Genomic DNA, 21,117 nt, shown 5'->3' on the forward strand with positions numbered 1-21,117 from the left:
TTAACACTAGTAATGATATCCTGATTCCATAAACGTGGCTCTAAAACATTGAATCTATTTGATAATGTTGCCTCACTGTGACAAAACAAACATCAGTCTGGTTGTTAAACGTCCTGTGTTTGTTTGACACAGCTCCACTATCTCTGATTTGTGGTTTCATGGATTCTGTGGCCAAAGACCAATCATGCAAATGCAGATTGCAAATATATTCCCATTAGAAGCAGAGCGGGGGGGCAGAGTGTTTGTGTCCAGCTGGAACCTGGAGCCAGGTGGGAGGAAGGGGGAGGAAGGGGGAGGAAGATCTGATCACATGACCACAGAGAGTGAGAGGAGGAGGCTGAATCTGCATTTAGATGTTTGTTGAAATGTTTCTGTTTTAAGAGAAAGTCATATGACACGTTTGAATTGGGAAACTGATTCATTATATTTCTTTATTCATTTGTTTTTGAGTCTAATTTGAAGAACATTTAATAGATACACTCAGACTGATTCAAATATATCTTATTTATTGGTAATAACCCTGAGACTGCACCGTTATCAAGGTGTTATTACATTTTCTATAAGTGTTTTATTCTAATTGTAATTATACGTTGAGTTCTTATTTAAATGTAAATTTATGTATGTGTTTGCTTTTGTATGTTAACTGTCCATACAACAGTACATTTTACATAATAAATATGATGATAATGATAATAATAACCATTACTTTATTATTATTATTATTACCAATTATTTTTAAATTATAATAATGCCGACAAGGATCTGCTGTTTGTCTCTAAAGCCAGAGTTATTTTTATATTTCTGTCAAGAACCTAACAAAGACTATATTAAGTAAACATTAGTAACTGAATCATTGTACCTGACGGAACACAGTCAGAGGTCCAGAAGCTGGTTTGAACTGGTTTTGTGTTTCACTCTGTTCCATGAGGGAAGCAGCTGATTAACACCGTCAGCAGTTTGGCTTCAGCTCAAGGTCAAGCAGCGGCTCATCAGTGTGTGTGTGTGTGTGTGTGTGTGTGTGTGTGTGTGTGTGTGTGTGTGTGTGTGTGTGTGTGTGTGTGTGTGTGTGTGTGTGTGTGTGTGTGTGTGTGTGTGTGTGTGTGTGTGTGTGTGTGTGTGTGTGTGTGTGTGTGTGTGGTCTGAGACTTTCCGTCGGTGGCCTCTTAAGTGTTGATGACTGAGCCGGTGTCTCTGTGTGACTGTGTGTGTGTGTGTGTGTGTGTGTGTGTGTGTGTGTGTGTGTGTGTGTGTGTGTGTGTGTGTGTGTGTGTGTGTGTGTGTGTGTGTGTGTTGTGTGTGTGTTTGTGTTTGTGTTTGTGTTTACGAGGCCACAAGGTGAAGTGTTTTATTCAGACATGGAAATTTCACTTCCCCTTCAGATAAATACGATTTATTTTATTATTCCCTTCCTGCTGGTTATAGATATAAATGTGAAGCAGAATAAATTAGAATATATTTACGTCTGCTCAGCAGTCCTTCATCCTTTCATTGACTCCTCCAGGAGATTATGTATCCGGTTGTGTGTGTGTGCATCTTTTTCTGTCCGCAAAAGTGAAGTCACTGCTTCATGTCTTAAAGCTGCATTCTCTCTCCTGTCCATCAGGGGGCGACTCCTCTGGTTGTATAGAAGTCTATGAGAAAATGACTCTACTTCTCTCTTGATTTATTCCCTCAGTAAACATTGTAAACATGAGTTTATGGTCTCAATCTCTAGTTTCAAGTCTTCTTCAATACAGCATGATGTTCATTTAGTAAATGATGCTCCATTTAGAGTCAAAAACGAAAGTTTTGCGTATAGTCTATAGTGATAACAGAGATATGTACAGCCTTGTTTTGTTATGTCCAATTATTTAATTTCACATATATATACAGTATAGAAAGTTTAATTTCTCGTTACTGTGCTCTCCATATCACAGAGAAGTTTTCCAGAATGTTCTTGGAGTGATTGGAAACGTACCAATTTACCACAATACTGCAATACTTCTAGTGAATATTATGGATTTTTCTGGCTCAGTTAAATTAATGTAAACTTATAGAGGATGTGTGTGTGTGTGTGTGTGTGTGTGTGTGTGTGTGTGTGTGTGTGTGTGTGTGTGTGTGTGTGTGTGTGTGTGTGTGTGTGTGTGTGTGTGTGTGTGTGAGTAATCTCCCATTAATTCAGTTTCTTAACAGCCGGTGGGATTCATCCGGTCCTCTCATCAGAATGACAGCTGCAGATATTTTGGATCCGGCTTTGAAAGAATCTAGCGGGCGTCATTCATGCTGGATGGTTCTCCGGGCGGTGGGGGGTGGGGGGGGATCTGTCCGGTTGAGGTTTCAGTACGAAGCCTGTGAAGATGAAAGACAGCTGCATCTCTATATTTGCCTCAGGATGTCTCCTCATACCACTGATACACATAGAAAACTGGATGAGAAATGCTCCGTCATGACTGCAGATATGAAGGAAATAATGAGTCACTTCTCTTTCATTTTCTTTCACTTTCAGTGTTAACATAAACCCCTTTGCAGAAACCTTTCCCGTGACATTGTGTTGTGTTAAAGCTCCTATAACTGTGTCCTCCACTCTGATTATAGGTCATTTAGCGACGTGATTCCTTTCTTTTTTTTACCTATAATTACAGGTAGATTGGCCAAGAGCTTACATAGCTGAGATGAAAGGCTTCAAATTAGAAAAGATTGGTTGAGTGACGATGGAACCCTCTCAGGTCCTTCACTCTCTGCAGTGATGGAGGACATAAGCAGCTGCTCTCCCATGATGAGTGTCAGCTGATTATCAGAGATCCAGAGGTGAACAACATGCAGCTGTTTGTTTAATACAGATGTTGGTTTGGACCCTGATCCTCCACAGTGACCTCAGAAATCTTTATTCCACTATAGATTGACTATGTTGTAATTCTATTGCGGTATTAAGGTTCTTTGGGCGAAGTTCTTCCTTTTACAATGTGAGAATCAACAGACAGAGGATTTTCCTCTGATTTCGTATTTAACCACTGTCTTTAGACACAAATACTGTACAAAAGGAGTGAGGCCATTGGTTTGTGGGTTATATGGTTTTGAAGCTTTGAGTTTGGCATTTTGGCCGTCGCCATCTTGCCTTCGTGGAACCAGAAGTGACAAGAGAGGGTGGAGCTAAATACAAGCAAACGCTGAAGAAGACATTTTTAGGCATTCAAAAATGTTACAATTAACAATCTTAAGGTGAAAAAACACTGTTAAAGGGTTAAAGTTGTAAGAGGAAAACAACTGGACAACGCCTTGCTAGAGACCTGTCAATCAGAGTGTAGCCCCGCCCTATGGCATCCCCTGCTTTATGGTCTGTTTGACTCTAAATGGAGCATCATTTACTAAATGAACATCATGCTGTATTGAAGAAGACTTGAAACTAGAGATTGAGACCATAAACTCATGTTTACAATGTTTACTGAGGGAATAAATCAAGAGAGAAGTAGAGTCATTTTCTCATAGACTTCTATACAACCAGAGGAGTCGCCCCCTGGTGGACAGGAGAGAGAATGCAGCTTTAAGGAACTTCCTCATTGGTTTCACTTGTTTAGACATTGTCATATGTCAAAACAAAAAGATAACTGGCTTGCAGTACTGCAAATGCACAAAAACAAAATGTGATTTCTGTTTGTGCTCAGGTCAATAACAGGAAATACAATGTTTAAATCAGGGAGATTTAGAAGTTCCATCTTTCTTAACTTTCTAAAGAGCCAGGCTAGATATGCTAAGCTAGGCTAATAGCATTCAAGCTCCATGTTTAACATACAGAATTAAGATTAATATTCTTGTTTGCATGTCTCACTTTTAAAGAGAGTAAATAAGCAGATTGTCCCCTGATGTTAAACTATTCTAAAAGTTTTCAGAACAGCATTGAGGTGAAGAGAAGAAAACAGCATCGTCTCCGTCTCACAGTTGGAGCTGCGTCTTTAGGACTCTCTGGTTGAGATGGAGAACACCATCAGGTCTCTGCTTCCCCACCGGGGCTCGTGGAGGAGATTCAAATGTGAGCTTTGAGCTGGAGGTTTATTCTGCTCTAACAAGGCTCCGTGTGGTGGGGGGTTCAATTACTGGTTTCTTCCTCTCATGCGAAGCTCAAATTAGGTCACAGTCTTGCCTCCAATTAAACCCAGAAGCAACTTGTCAACTTTCCTCTATGCTGAGAGATTAGTTTGGTTTTAACGAGGAGGCCGAACTGTCTTCAACCTCATCTCTGTAGCTGATAGCCAGAGGGACGAGTTTAATCAATCGCTCATGATTAAACATGGAATCTGATACTGGAGAAATGAATACATTAACATGACTGGTCTGTGTGGATGTGGCTGACTGTATGGATTTACATCATCAGCACTAATATATGTATATATATATATATTTGTAATCTGAATGATTTAGCAGAATTGTGTGGAAATCAGCCAAGCTTTCCCCTAAAACTGTAGCTACAGACAGAGAACATCTGAGCATATCTTCAGTTGAAATAAGGAAATCAAGATGTATATACAAATAATAATCTAAAATATTACATTGCATATACAGTATATCAGAGTAGAATGGATTGACAGTGTTAGTGTGTAAAAAGCTTGATGGGGATTTTCCCTCAGAGCTCAAACGTTGTACACAAAAACGGATCAATAGCAGCACCTTGAAATGTGTTTTCATCCCAACAAACATGACAACTGTAGTTTATTTTTACTGATCTATCGACCAACAAACTATGTAATCCTTTCAAAATAGACTTTCAATAGTTAGGTCTGGGAAAAGGTTCATGGTTAATATATCAATGTTTAATACATAAGCATCGGTATTTGCACTGAGAACGGTTTTGGAACATTATTTTACCGTTTTTAAAATGAGTGCATATACATAAAAGCTTTTTAACATATTCTTTCTGTTTCTGAAATGATTTGTGTCTTGGAGTTTAAGGCTTGAGGCTGTTATGGAATAACATCAGCCTTTTCCTTTAAACAAGTGCTCTGAGCGTCCTCACCATAACCATAAAAATACTGATCCTGGTTTAGTTTATATGAGCAGAAACAATAAGGGAAACAAAATAAATACGTAGACATTTTGGAGTTTTGCAGATAGAGTATGTTTCCTTATTTTGAGAAGCATGACGTGTCCTTCACAATGTGTTTGCTGGAATTAACTGCATATTCATTAAGTGTAATATTATTGAAAGACATGGTTTTTAGGTGTTATATATATTTATTTATGTTCAAGAAAATGTAAAAAAGTTTTGGATGTTTGTTCTTGCCATTGCAGAGTTTTGTGTTGTGACAGTGAAACTAAAATAATTTGTTACTCTTCACATTTTTGACTGAAAAACTATAATTATTAATCATGATTGGCGATTACCAATGTGATTCAAACTAATATTCTTCAGAGGGATATTTAATGTTCAATGATTTCACTCACACATCTGTCTGCACATAGACACCACAACCAAACCCAGACAGGATGCAGGGACTCAGCCTGACTCAGATATTCAGATTTATGTTCTGTTTCTCAGAACGATGCTGAACCAAATGTAATTAAGATAACTGTGACTTCATAAAAGAGACAAAGTATCACCTTCACGTTCCTTTAATAGCTGCATTTATTAATTCAAAGTCACACAGCTCCTCTGTTTGTATTAGCATACGGTGCTGTTTGCTTATTTCATTATTGTCAGTAGTAAGGTAAATGAAATTAAAGTGGTTAAGGGAAGAGGAGACATGAAACTGTGTGAGGTGTTCTGGGTAAAAACAAATATCACATGATTGACATTTTATCTAAACACAGACACAGTGGGGAGAGCTCCTCCTGCCGTGTGTGTGTGTGTGTGTGTGTGTGTGTGTGTGTGTGTGTGTGTGTGTGTGTGTGTGTGTGTGTGTGTGTGTGTGATACATTCGTTGTGTGTGTGTGTGTGTGTAACACATCACACACACACGTGCTGTGTCTTCACTGTTTGATAATTAGAAAGTGGACAGGACACGGTAAACACACACACACACACACACACACACACACACACACACACACACACACACACACACACACACACACACACACACACACACACACACACACACACACACACTGCATCATCTCAGTGTGTTCTTACACATCTGGCCAATTATCAGCAGGAAACCTCCCATCTGTCTGCTGTCAAAACAACAGGCTTCACAGGTCTTCACATATGTATGTACACACACACACACACACACACACACACACACACACACACACACACACACACACACACACACACACACACACACACACACACACACACACACACACACACACACACTAGGTTGACATGACATGACAGTTTTACTTGTCGTCTTTCCTTCAGTTCTCATGTGTATTTTAAGCAAACTGTTGAATGATGCAAAAAAATAAAAATGTGAATTATGCAGCTTTTCTATTAACTCTTTTAGGGCGAATAAACTCGGCTGTGTAAAACATAGTTCGGACAGAAGTTGGCGCTGTAGTCTACGCTTTAATCTATGGCTGTAATCCACCAGAATAAAGAGTAGAAGAAGAAGTAGAGGAGGTTGTGAACTCTACATTGTCATCTACGAAAGAGAAATAGAGAGAAGGTCTTCAGGAATTAGTTTTAATTGTTCTTTAATGTCATCTACTAGTGTCCATGTTTCATAGACAAAGACAATATAAATATAAAAAGACGCCAACAGAAGAAACAGCTGATTAGTCATGTGAGTTAAATGATCACTTTATCTGAATTTATTCATTAAACAAAGTTTCCATGATCCATTTAAGTCCATTTAACTCTTTTTTAACCAAAAACACCTTGAGCGTAGGTAAAAAAGCTCTTGCGTATTTGAGAGTTATCGAATTTTGCAGTTTCCATACATATTTTCTTATGAGATGCATAAAAAGGAAACCTTGATAAATTGATGCTGATAAATCTTCATGAACTGGATTTACAGGAATATATTTTCACTAATCGGCAGAATGATCTATCTGGAGCCTCCTGCAGAGTTCAAACGTCTTCTCTCTCCTCTCTCTTTCATCTCAATCTGCCCTCCGAGACCAAAGAAGATCCAACAGCTGAAAACCAACGAGGGATCTCACTTCCATCCCGGTTCCACCTGCTCAGCCTGTTTCAGGGAGAGAAACAGCTGAGGACGATATTCTGCACAAACGAGGTGTTCAGGATCAATCAGTCATGAGAAAACACAGTCGTCATCAGAGTTCAGCTCCGGGGGAAATAACGGGCCAACCACGGTGTAAGAAAGTCATCAAAGAGACATTTCATGCTTTGGATGTTTTAGAGTTTTGGGCTCAACGACTGATGGGAACAAGTTGGACCAAGTCCGGTCCAATCTGTTGATGTCAGGTGATCAAATGATAGTGTGTGGTGGTAAAGGATTGGTTCCATCATTTCTTTCTTTTTCATTCAGAGTTTTCAAGTTTAGTTTTTTCTTTTATTACCTAACGGCTAGGCTGGAGGAATTAATCTCAGTACAGATGGAACAACACATACACTATCAGTGCAAAGATACAGTAAAGGACATTAGTGCAATAAAGTAAAAAACAGACACATCTTTACATCCATCCATCCATCCATCTCCTTCCTCTTATCCGGGGCCGGGTCGCGGGGGCAGCAAGCTAAGGAGGGTCCTCCAGACGTCCTTCTCCCCAGCAACACTTTCCAGCTCCTCCTGGGGAACCCCGAGGCGTTCCCAGGCCAGACGAGATATATAATCTCTCCAGCGTGTTCTGGGTCTACCCCGGGGCCTCTTACCAGTTGGACGTGCCTGGAAAACCTCTAAAGGGAGGCGTCCAGGAGGCATCCTGATCAGATGCCCGAGCCACCTCAGCTGGCCCCTTTCCACGCGAAGGAGCAGCGGCTCTACTCCGAGCTCCCTCCGGATGTCTGAGCTCCTCACCCTATCTCTAAGGCTGAGCCCAGCCACCCTACGAAGGAAGCTCATTTCGGCCGCTTGTATTCGCGATCTCATTCTTTCGGTCACTACCCAAAGCTCATGACCATAGGTGAGGGTTGGAACGTAGATGGACTGGTAAATCGAGAGCTTTGCCTTTCGGCTCAGCTCCTTCTTCACCACAACGGTCCGGTACAACGCCCGCATCACTGCTGACGCTGCACCGAACCGCCTGTCCATCTCCCGCTCCATTTTACCCTCACTCGTGAATAAGATCCCGAGATACTTGAACTCCCTCGCTTGGGGCAGTGACTCACTCCCAACCCAGAGGGTGCAATCCACCGTTTTCCGGAAGAGAACCATGGCCTCAGACTTGGAGGTACTGACTCTCATCCCGACCGCTTCACACTCGGCTGTGAACCGCCCCAGTGCGTGCTGAAGGTCACGTTCTGAAGAAGCCAACAGAACCACATCATCTGCAAAAAGCAGGCATCTTTACATACAATAACAATGTGGCCTATGTTTGTGGAGATCTATGTGGCTCTACATTCAGACAGACAGATTCTTTGTCTCTGTATTCACTCAGTTGTTCAGTATTTGCTCCTTTATGGCAGCTAACATTTAAAAGAATCTGTATACATAAACAGTAGTTTTATGTGAGGTGTTAAGTCTTTGTTGGCTTCATATCTGCTCTAAGGTTAGAGGGACATTTCATTAACTTTTCAACCAAAGTACTAGTATTTTTTTACTGCTGGACCCGGTCTCCTGGGTGAAAGTCTGTGGTTTTTGTTACCCAACCATCCTGGTTAGTGGACTTTCTCTCTCTTCATGCTCCAGCAGTTTCTCTGATGTGTTAACATTGGAGTCAGTGGAACGTCTGGTGAGTCTAATGGAGACGCTGAGGGACGCTCAATAGAAACAACAGATGAAGACTGATCACTGTTTTTTGTCGACCCTTTCAAAGGGTCTCAAATGAAGCTGTTGTTCCACTGTTGATGGTTCACCTTCCTGCAAAGTTCACACAGGCACAAGTGTTTGCTGCTTAGTACGTAATATGTTACCTTTAAACAATGTTAGTGTTCTGAGAAGTCTCATAGAAATAATGAAGTTAATATTGCCCTTGTTTTCATTGAGACCATTCATTCTGGGACACATAGACAGTGGACAGTGTGTGTGCAGAGTGTCTTTTTAAAGGAGTCTGGTCGGAGCAGAGGTTCAGAATTGAACAGGACCGTCTGCAGCCTCAGATCTACGTTGAGTCCCACAGGAAGTGACAAGAACAAATGACTCAAGTCACTGAGGGGCAGGAAAAGGCCGAATCCTTCAGCAGGAGTTTGACTGAAGAGTCTTATCAAACACACACACACACACACACACACACACACACACACACACACACACACACACACACACACACACACACACACACACACACACACACACACACACACTATTCTGTGCTTCTCTCAATAATAACTCACGAAGCAGCTTTCAAAGCACACAGATAAAAGAGGCCAAAGGTCAGCAGAATCTCAGATGAGAGTTTTCCATTTTATGAACACCGGTAACAATGAACACCGGTAACAATGTTTGCCAGCCGCAAATGCATGACCTTTGACCTTTGGTATTTCTGCCACCAAAGTGTTTCCTGCGACTGTTCAGTGCCAAACTTCAATGATATAATATATATAAGGATTGGACTGGTTTTAATGTGCAAACGCATTCACAAAGAATTGGTTTTTTTTGGATTCTTGCCCGTCTCACACTAAATTCACACGAAATACGAGTGGTTGTTCTACTTTTTCTGATTAAAGTTATCCATGTGAAAAATATATACGTATGTGCTTGAGGCCTATGCGTCTGTCGTGGTGGTGGGGTGGGGGGGGTCTCAACTCGTAATCATTTAGAGGAAAAGGAAACGTGTAAATATCAGGTTTTATTTCAAATTTTTAATTATTTCTGAATTTGTTTATACAATAACTGTATTCTTTATTAATGTCTCTCTCATGTATTTTCGAAAATCACACCTAGAGAAGCTTTTTTTATTAATTTTTCTGTCATTGCATCCCAAAATAATAAAGTTTGAGCGACACTCCTTCAGTTTCTACCAACTCTCTGAAGACTCCAACTCTTTCACTGTAACAGCTCGTGACCGTTTTGGCAACGAGGCTCATTTACACAAAAAAAGGGACAATTTTGTGCCAAATATCTGATGTTACTTTAGTAGAATACATGTAATTATTACAGGAGCATTGAGACGCTATGGAGGCTGATCTCATCCATTGTAATTCTTAGGTATCCCACTAAATCACACTGTATTTTATCCAAGAATTCAAGAAAGACCGCAAAAGCCCAAAAAGGTCGGTTGTGATTGGTGGTGGATTTGTCCAACAAAAGGCGAGCTGTCAACGAGGAGGCCACTGTTCGTACCTCATGTGTAATGAGAAGTCAAAGTTGATTCATTTCTCATATAACTTGTGTACTTTTTTAAAAACCCAAACAACAATCTTTTCCTTAACTACGTAGTTTCCAGTAAAGACAGAAGTTTATTTTGAAAGGACCGTATGTAGGAAAAAACACAAAAAATGAGGAGTACCTTTTCATACGATATCACACAAACAGTACGAGGATACGTTGGGATATTTGCATAGCAGGGCAGTTAAGGGTGCATCTGATACTTTCAGGTGTTTTTCTGAATCTCTCAGCTTTTTGTCTTTTTTGTGCGTATTCGTCCCTAAATACTTTATTTCTTAAAATGTTATAAAAGTAATTTCCAGCTGCGAACTTTTAATAATATTCTTGAATTCTGTATCTTTATCCACCATCTCATTGTTACCACATTGTTCCCAGAAAAGTCAACAGGTTTAGGAACATTGTGGTAAATATTGTTTAATTATTCATTTTCATCACGTCATTCCTGCTTTACTTTCAGTGATTTACAGCCCTCTTTCTTTATTTTCACTCTCCTTCCTTCACCACTTTATTTATTTCTCCATCTTTAATGCCTTCATCCCTTTATTTTACTTTTTCCTCCTTCCCTTCTTTATTTCCAGTCTTTTACTCAAATCTTCCATATTCCCATCATTCCTTTCTTCTAATTATGCTGAGGGCATCTCCTCACCTAAAAGGTGTCTGTCATATTTTGAAGCGTCACATCGTCTCTCCTCCCACACAGTTTTGTGTCAGCGTGAATTATGACAAGTCAATAATAATTTTTGGGCTCATGAATAGTGCATGATGTGGTGAATGTGTATTAGTTTGACTGGCGTCTGTGGAGATTGAGAAGGTGCTGCAGTCCGTTGAATAATGCATGGCGTCAATAAGCGTTCATTTACATCAGTGAGTACTGAACAGCGTGTCAGCTCCTCTTCAGTTTAAAGGATAAAAGTCTCACGTTCAATTCATCTAATTTACCTAAAAAAAATCACCTTTTGCTTGGATTTATTAGTCAGTCGATAATGATTTCAAGAGGAAGTAATATCTCTAATGTCTAATATCTAATATAATAATATAATATCTAATAATAATTTAATAATATAACAATATCATATATAATAATATATAATAATAATATAATAATAATAATAATAATAATATAATAATATATAATATAATATATATATAATATATAATATATAATAATATAATAATATAATAATATAATAATATATATAATATAATAATATAATAATATAATAAAATAATATATAATAATAATATAATAATATAATATACCTCTAAAGTCTAATTAGTAATATCTCTAATGTCCATCACGGTTAAACAAATATAAAATCTGTGCAGAAGTCATCCTTATAACTTAATGTATAACCTAAATATATGATTCTTTTTGACCAAATGTAAAGAATATAAAATATAAGGCCTTGAAGTAAACATGTGAATAAATAAAAGTGAAACTCAGCAGTAAAAATAATTAAAAACCTTTCATGGAAAATAAATCCATTTTTTGACACTTTTAGACTGTTAATTATTTTTATCCTGAGAAATCTAGTTTATTCCAGATGATGAAGGGATTTAATCTTTATATTTATTATTTATTTATTTTTATTTTTTATATATATTACTTTGACAATTTATTTTATTAATTACAGACAGATTATTGGATAATGGTCCTCTGGGCATAGACGCATCCACCTGCCTTCATCTCCTTCATTCCTTCCTCCTTTCCTCTCTCCTCCCTTCCTTCCCTCCTTGGTTTGTTCCAGTCATTGTTATTCTGTTCACCACCAACGGCAACTGCAAGGCAAGTAATCCATTGAGTGTGTGTGTGTGTGTGTGTGTGTGTGTGTGTGTGTGTGTGTGTGTGTGTGTGTGTGTGTGTGTGTGTGTGTGTGTGTGTGTGTGTGTGTGTGTGTGTGTGTGTGTGGCACTGAACGACTGCAACCGGGCAATTCTTCTTCTGTCGCTGGAGTCCATTAAGTCTCCACCTTCCATGTGCTGTGTGTGTGTGTGTGTGTGTGTGTGTGTGTGTGTGTGTGTGTGTGTGTGTGTGTGTGTGTGTGTGTGTGTGTGTGTGTGTGTGTGTGTGTGTGTGTGTCCTTCCTGTGCACTCAGGTGTGTTTTATGAACTGAGTATCTTTTCAACACGGGTTGGAAACCTCTGTTCCTCTCAGAATCACTTTCTGCACAAACAACAACATGATGATGACCAGATTCAGACAGCGTGACAACAACATGTAAAGATTATTGTCAAAGTAAGTGATGATTAAAAAGTAAATCACAATTAAGCCTCTACAATGTGCGTCAGAGGGGGATTTACTGTCTTCTGTTGTGTGCACATCAAACATGAAGGGAATCTTTGCCCCACATAACTCACTTGTGCTAGACCTGCTGGTAAGAAAGAGATAAGCACTATTGCTGCTTTATACATGTTGGAGGAGTCTCAGATACGTTGGAAAACCAAATAACAGAGTTTTATCAATCTGTATCCAACAAGCCACACATCTTCTGGAATACCACTACTGTAAGAACCCCAAATCAATTGTGATTTATGTGCAATAAACAGGTTACCGAACTACATTACATTACAGTCGTTTAGCAGGTCCAATCAGGAACAGTGAGTGAACACACCTGTGTGGTCCAGCAGAGGCTTAAACCTGAACCCTGAAGGTTCTGCTGCTGGTGGGTGTAAACTCACAGCAGGTTTCCTACTTCAGTAGCTTCCAACCATAAAGTGTCTGCAGGAGCCTGAGGCTTGTCTCGGCCCGAGGCTTTAAAATCCCTCCAACCCCCAAAGCAGAGCGCCTCGGACTGAGTGACGCCACGCTGCACACGAGTACTGTTTACTTTATTCAATACAATTATGGCTCGACCACATAATGTCTCCACCCCACGGGCAGATATTTAAACTTCAGAATAAAACACAACCTGTTTCAGAGAAAGCATCCAGATAGATTCCTCAGGTCAGAGAAATGTTACACTAAGACTTCTGGGTTTTGTAGTCTTCAACATTTAGTGAGTTCAGAGCAGACTCATTAACATTTTGTTGCCCGTTTTGATTATTTACATTAAGAAAATGATCCTTTTAGTTATATTTAAATATGCAAATGAGACAAGATATGTTTTGTAAAATAACAAACATTCCGAAGACACTACAATGGATGAATAGGCTAAAAAAAACAACTAATGGATATCACCATGAAACTTCCAGAGTTGATAGATCCCATGGATTTTGGGAATTTTTTTGTCACTAATGACATATGAAAGAATAAATCCATCAGTATCAGAAAATGAAGCGTGGAGATTAAGAGCAGCGGACTTTGAGACGATTGTCTCCAACGGTCGTCCGACCAACCAGAGCTGTCGGAACAAACGGCACCAAACTGCCCCCAGAGAGGAGAGGAAGCTAAGCTAACCCAGCTAGGACCTGAGGCTACTCCACTACCCAGCATGCCTCTGGCTGTCTGACAGCAGGACAAAGAGAGCAGGACTCCATGGGAGGAGAGGAGGTGGACTCTGTGTTTACATCATGATGATTGGTGCTCAAACACAGTCAAAGATGATGGACAAGGTTTTCATCATCTGGAGTTTTAAATATGAAGATGTCGGCCATATTATCTGATCAGAGAATTATTTTTGTTGCTGCTGTTTACATTCCTTATGATGCTAATTCACAAAATGCACTAAAAGAATGTACTACTGTTTTTGTTTTGTTTTATTTGTCATTTTTTCTTATGTTGCAAATGGACCGTAATTGCATTTCCTGACAGTAAATGATCCTTGAATTCAGAAATGTTCTCTGAAATGTTTAAAGTTCAAGTCTCAAGTCTTTTTAGGACGAGTTAATTTCAAGTCTCAAAATATTCTGTGACTTCAGTGTCATTAAAGTCCTTATTTCTGCCTTCTATCCTTTGAACAAACATAACGTTTAATAATGCAATAACCCATTCATAAAACACAGAAACCCTCAAACAAAAACACATACACACACACACAGCTCTTGTCAGTTTCTTCAGTAAAATATCACACTTTCTCACACACACACACACACACACACACACACACACACACACACACACACACACACACACACACACACACACACACACACAAACAAAAACACATACACACACAAATAAACAGCTCTTGTCAGTTTCTTCAGTAAAATATGAGGACACGGTGACTTTGTCTGGCTGTGAGGACAAAGTGTGTTTGGGTGGAGGACAAACACACACACACACACACACACACACACACACACACACACACACACACACACACACACACACACACATAATCTGTCTGGACACACACACACACCAACACACACACACACACACACACACACACACACACACACACACACACACACACACAGCTGCTTTTTGTCTCTTCTTGTTTATCTGACTGGACGAACAGTTAGATGACAGTCACAGGGCAGCGAACATAATCAAAAGAAAAACAGTGTGTGTTGTGTGTGTGTTGTGTGTGAATTATGTGAAAATAGGGATAGTAATGTGACTAATAATAATAATGGAAGTAGCAGTGGGTGTGTGTGTGTGTGTGTGTGTAAAATGCTTTGTACTGTAATGTGTGACTCTTTCATTGAGCAATATTTCAATAAGTGAAAATACACTTTAGGAATATTATATGAATGTGGATTATGAGCTTTATGAACAGATGTATTCATAAAACTTTCTACCAAGAACCAAAAATATTTTACTCTGATCGAAGTCATGTATTCATAAAACTTTCTACCAAGAACCAAAAATATTTTACTCTGATCGAAGTCAAAAGTAAGTCAGTTCAAATGTTCAAAAAAATGTGATATGATGATAATAATGTTATAAGTAAGAACTATACAATTTAAACACCTGCTCGCCAGTGGTGCATTAAATCAGTAATTTTTCAAGGTAGTTGCAACCTTTGTAACTTGTGTAGAAGTACAATAGTTCTTACCCTTAACCATAACACATAATGACGCCATCATTCATTTCTAGCATTGATTTAAATTAATTCTCTTGTTCACAAACTGCTAACTAGTCTCAGAACGAGCCTGCCTTCCTGTGACACTCTGTCAATGAAATGCTAATTTTAATAGAAAATACTCTGTGAGATTATAAAGTCACAAATGTGACTTGTTAGACGTCCTCTGAGATGAAAGTCAGATATATCCCCTGCAACTAAAATTTGTCGCAACTAAAATGGCATTTGAGAGAGGTAAAGGTCCTGAAAGATACATAAACATGTCTTCTTTAATGTTCTTTCTTTATTTTATGTACATGTAGAAATATCAATATTATTAATACATTTTGCACTCAGCAGCTCACGTTACAACAATATCTATTGGTGGAGTCTGTGGTGTGAAGAGAATCGCTCCAACTTTGTGAAGTGAAGCAGTGTGGTCCCTTACACTGAGGAAAGAGCCGGAACCGGCTGACTTTAGAAGCTTTCCCTCTGCTGTGGAGACGCTGTGGAGGTCAGACTCACAACGGCAGCTTTGGCGACTCGCACCACTTGGAGAGGTGACGAACCGAAGAGGATGAAAGTGTGGAGGGAAGGAGTGAAGATGGGGAGTGAAACTAGAGACAGTGCTTCAGAACAAAGACATGTGTGTGTGTGTGTGTGTGTGTGTGTGTGTGTGTGTGTGTGTGTGTGTGTGTGTGTGAAGGGCAACATGGTAGTGATCTTTACTCAAAGTGATATCGACCTCTTTACTTGCCAGTTCTTCTAAGTGTGTGTTTGTGTGTGTGTGTGTGTGTGTGTGTGTGTGTGTGTGTGTGTGTGTGTGTGTGTGTGTGTGTGTGTGTGTGTGTGTGTGTGTGTGTGTGTGTGTGTGTTGTCAGTCAGGGCTGCAGGCCAGTGAATGGGAAGATGGATTATTGATCCTCAACTCCCACAAAGTAGAGAAACCACAACCAGAAGCTCCGTCTTCATTGAGCCTGAACACACACACACACACACACACACACACACACACACACACACACACACACACACACACACACACACACACACACACACACACACACACACACACACACACACACACACCAGTCAAAGGTCAGCTTTTCTGTGTCAACATGTCATCAGTTGTGTTTTTTTGTGAAACAGTTTCGTGAAAGAAAAAAGGAAAATAGAGGAGAATTACAAATCCATCTCTCAGATATAATATCCACCATCATCAGCAAACAGAGGAATTATTACCACCTCCTGACTGGATGTTTCTCCAGACATCCTCTCTGGAAGTGACTGGATGTGTGATTCTCTGCCTCTCGCCTCGGCTCCTCTCATAAATCCTTCTAGCCTGAAACAGCAACTCTGCAATTTCATTGTGCCGGTGGCCATCTCTCCACAGTCCTGCATTAGTTCAGGGTTTTGTTTCAATCTCTCACTTTCCATTTGTTTGTTTTTTTACTTCCTGCTCTCTCTTCCTCTTCCTCTTCCTTTCCTGCCTCTTTTCCTTACAGGAATCCTAGTTTCTCCTCCTGCTGTTCCTTTGGTTTCTAAAACCTCCTCTATTTTCTTTCATCTATCAAACTACCTCTCCCCTCTCCCCTCCATAATTTCCTCCATCCCTTCATATCCTCCTTCCTCCACTCTCTTCCAGCTGGCTTCCCTTCCTTCCTTCCTTTTCATTTCCATCCATCTCCTGTCCTCCGTATCACTCTCCTCCCTCCATGGTCTTTGACAGCTTACTTTACGGCCATCCCTTTTTTTTCCAACCTTTCATCCATCCATCAATCATTCATCCGTGTTTGGAGCTCACTCCATCATCATTTCAATCAGCATTAATTCAGGTTGTGATTTAGGGAGATGAGTTTATAATAGACAATGTTCAGACTGTGAAGTGTCCAAAACCACACAAATAACCGGTTTTCTGCAATGCAACCTTGATATCTGAATTTCTGTGACTTTTACGTCAAGATCCTCACACACCTCCGTACAGAAATAGCAGCCATTGCTCCACAGAAAGCTTAATTAAAAAAATTGTCTGTCTTTCTCCTGAAATCTGCTCATGAATTTGTTCAGCTGTTCTTCATTATGTTTTGAAGATATAGCTACGAATGCTTTATCTACAAAAATGAATGCAGTAACTGAGCACTGAGGCCTGTACCATGAGCTTCTAATGTTTCTCTTTGTTATTATTACGAAGTGGGATTTAAATCCATAGTAATGTCATTGTTACCTCTCGTACATACTGAACTCTGTGTCTGAGTCCAGAGCAGGAGGTTGATGCTGTGGAGCTCCGGCTGCTGTCCGTGGTGCTGATCTCTGTTTGAAGGATGGACGCTGCATGATGAGCCTCTCATGGTGTCGCAGTGCTTGTGTTTGAGGCGAAGGCCCAAGAAAAAAACATTTGCAACGGAGCCTATGACAATTAAGTTACACTGCTGCTTGTACTTGAAATGATCATTTAAGGATGATAGATGTCAGTGTATTAGGTACAGCCAGATACAAATAAATACAACAGCCCTGCATTAAAACCCCATGAAGAGCATAATGTTGAGTTTTCATTGAAAGTCGTCTGATATTTAGCCAACGCTTATTGATATAAATGGGTTCGACAAAATAATAGAAATAATATTCATTATTTATGTATTATTCTTTGTGATAGTAATGGAGCTCAGGAAGAAGCAGGTTTCTAAGTAACTGTTTTTAAGAGAGAACACATCAGAAATAGATGGTATTTTATTCAGTTATTTATTCATCACCAGTTTTAATATTTCTCTGATTTATAAAGTCAGCTTTAACAAACATTATTGTGAGCTTTGCCGTGAAATCCTTTCTCCGGCAGCAGAGTCAACACAGTCCTCCTGTACACACATCACAGCAGGACGTGAAGAGGAAAATACATTTCTAAATTTGAATATTTAAAAGATAAATTCTTGTGTTGCTGACATGTTCACTATTATACACACACACACACACACACACACAAAGATAGAAACAAGGCTACAGCTCCCAAGGTCACCCACACACACAAAGATAGAAACACAGCTCCCAGGTCACACACACACACACACACACACACACACACACACACACACACACACACACACACACACACACACACACACACACACACACACACACACACAGACTGGATGTCCAATGACAGCTCCACTGGGAGAGCATGTGACCTCTTTGTCTTTCTTTCCTGCTCTCTCTCTCTCGTTTCACCTCCCCCATTTACATATTGTCCAATACCTCTCTCTCTCTCTCCCCTCTCTCACTTTCATTTGGCGAGGCTGTCTTCAAGGCTGTGTGCGTCAGGCTCTGCTAAGCGGACTGCCACCGAGCAGCGCTCCCCTGTCGCTGGAGCTTACTGTGATGAATGAGAAAGGGGGGGGTGGGGGGTCGGCCTGCCAGAACGATGAGGGAGGGATAGATAAGAGGGAGACGAATCAGAGAGATTGAGACATGTTTCTAGGAGTAGCACGAATGGAAGGATGAATGCAAACTCACACATTCACAAAAGACGCGATCTGCAGGCTGCACATTGACCACTAGGAGGCGCTGTTAGCTGCTAGTTAGTTTTCTTTACATTCATTATTCACAAAGACGTCACGATGAACCATTAGCATAGTGCAGTAAAAACACACACCATGAAGCTCATTTATTTATTTATGTGTTGACAAGTTGGTGTTTTGGTTTATTATTATTTTAAGGTGAGACAATTTTTTTTTTGCGCTGGTCAATTTGAGATATTTTGGTCTATTTAGCTTCCATAACATGTCTTCTATCAGACTAGTGGGAAGAAAACATCCAAATGATTTATTTTACTACTATTTACGTCTGTAGATTTCTCCAAAATTCACCAAAAGTTGCCATTAGATAATGCCTCATTTGCATATTTAAACATAACATTTTCAGAAAACTTCTAATACAAAAAAACATAGTCTCAATGTCGGTAATCAGCTGGTGAAGTTTCATGTTGATATCTATTAGTTATTTTTTTACCCTATTCACCTGTAGAGTCTTCAACATGTATGTAATTTAACTAAACATATCTTTAAAGGACGTTTTCTCTAAATGAGTTTTTTCTCAGACTCTGATCCATAAATCTCCACTTCAGTAGCTCTTACATACACCAAACTTTACAGCTTCATTCCTCTCTATATTCTGAAGGTTTCTACAGAGGGGTTTGTTCATATATCATTCACAGCCTGATTTATACAACATTTATTACTGAAAACATGGAGGAAATGGATGTTTTTATGTCTGTTATATGTCTGACAGTATTTTCTGATTTATGGAGTATTAAAAACAGATATCCAAAATTCCCTCTGTAAAAATCTTTGACTTTGTAGATAAAGCATTCGTAGCTATATCTTCAAAAAATAATGTTCTATAATTCGTAGATATTCCACATAATCAGTACATTTCTCTCACCAAGGAGTCCGCTGTTCGTTCCCGGTGTGAAACGAAATGAGTGAAGTTAACGTTGATTTATTTGACACCTAATTTCCGGAGTTATTTTAAACCAAACGATTTTTTACTAAACCTTACTAAGTGGTTTTGTTGCCTAAACTTAAATAAGTTGTTTCCTGTGAAGACGGAAGTTTATTTTGAAAAGACTGACCAGAATTGACACGTTTTGCTGGACTTTTGTATGAAAACGCATACAAAATTGGGAGTCACTTTTCTTAAGATATCATATGAACCACTGTTTGAGAATACATGGCTGGATGAGACTCACCAGGCTTTTAACTAACGATGTAAATACATCCATGTCCTTATTCATAAGCAGTCTGAACAAGTATAAAGAGAGACAAAGTCTGAGGAGGAAGTCAGGGTGATTGGTTGGATCAAATAAACAAACACAGGACTTTCACCCAGGAGACCGCTGTTTGTGAAAGCAAATCAACATTGATCTATTTTACGTTTGTTTTTTTACTTAATGTAACTACTCCTCTAATGCCACTTACATAACAAACAGATTTATTTTATGTATCAAACTAACTTATTTTAACCCAAACCACTACCTTTTTTCTAAACCTAACAACATTGTTTTGTTGCATAAGTAAACATAAAAAGAAGTAAACCTATATTTAAGAGTTGGGAGTAAGAACGTGTTGACTGTATCGTACCAACACACATCCAGTAACTGATGCACTATTATTCAATCTGCAATCATCTGTTTGAGCTAAAAATGATGAGATATGTCAAAATCTTACAGTTACAGAAACACAGAAACTCACTAAAACGAGCACAAACATGAATGAAAAGGTTCACACACATTCACACTCACACATTGGTACACACAGTTAAAATTAGCATCAGTGCTGCTTCGTTCACGCAGGCAGAAAATGAGGAGAGCGACTCTGGATGAAAGCAGAACATTCGTTTAATGAACGTCCAGGAATTATCACTAAAACAGAGAAATGATAATTAAAAGCTGAGTGGAAAACTGAGAGACAATGGAGATGAGAACGTTCAATCTGAATCCATGTCTACTGCTCACTGTGTTCAAAGTGTTCAGTACTGCACACACACACACACACACACACACACACACACACACACACACACACACACACACACACACACACACACACACACACACACACACACACACACACACATGCACACATTAACCTTTTCTTTCCTAACATGCAGACATACAGAATCAATTTGTACGAACAAAAGAACGTATTTAATGAATCACACATGTGAAGTTAAATTCAAGTCCCCGCATAATGTCGTTTCTATTTATTTAATGAGGGTATTTAGGAAACGCAGAGTAGATAAAAGAAGGATATTT

The sequence above is a fragment of the Anoplopoma fimbria genome, chromosome 6 (assembly GCF_027596085.1).
Source record: "Anoplopoma fimbria isolate UVic2021 breed Golden Eagle Sablefish chromosome 6, Afim_UVic_2022, whole genome shotgun sequence".
In the NCBI taxonomy this organism is placed as follows: domain Eukaryota; kingdom Metazoa; phylum Chordata; class Actinopteri; order Perciformes; family Anoplopomatidae; genus Anoplopoma; species Anoplopoma fimbria.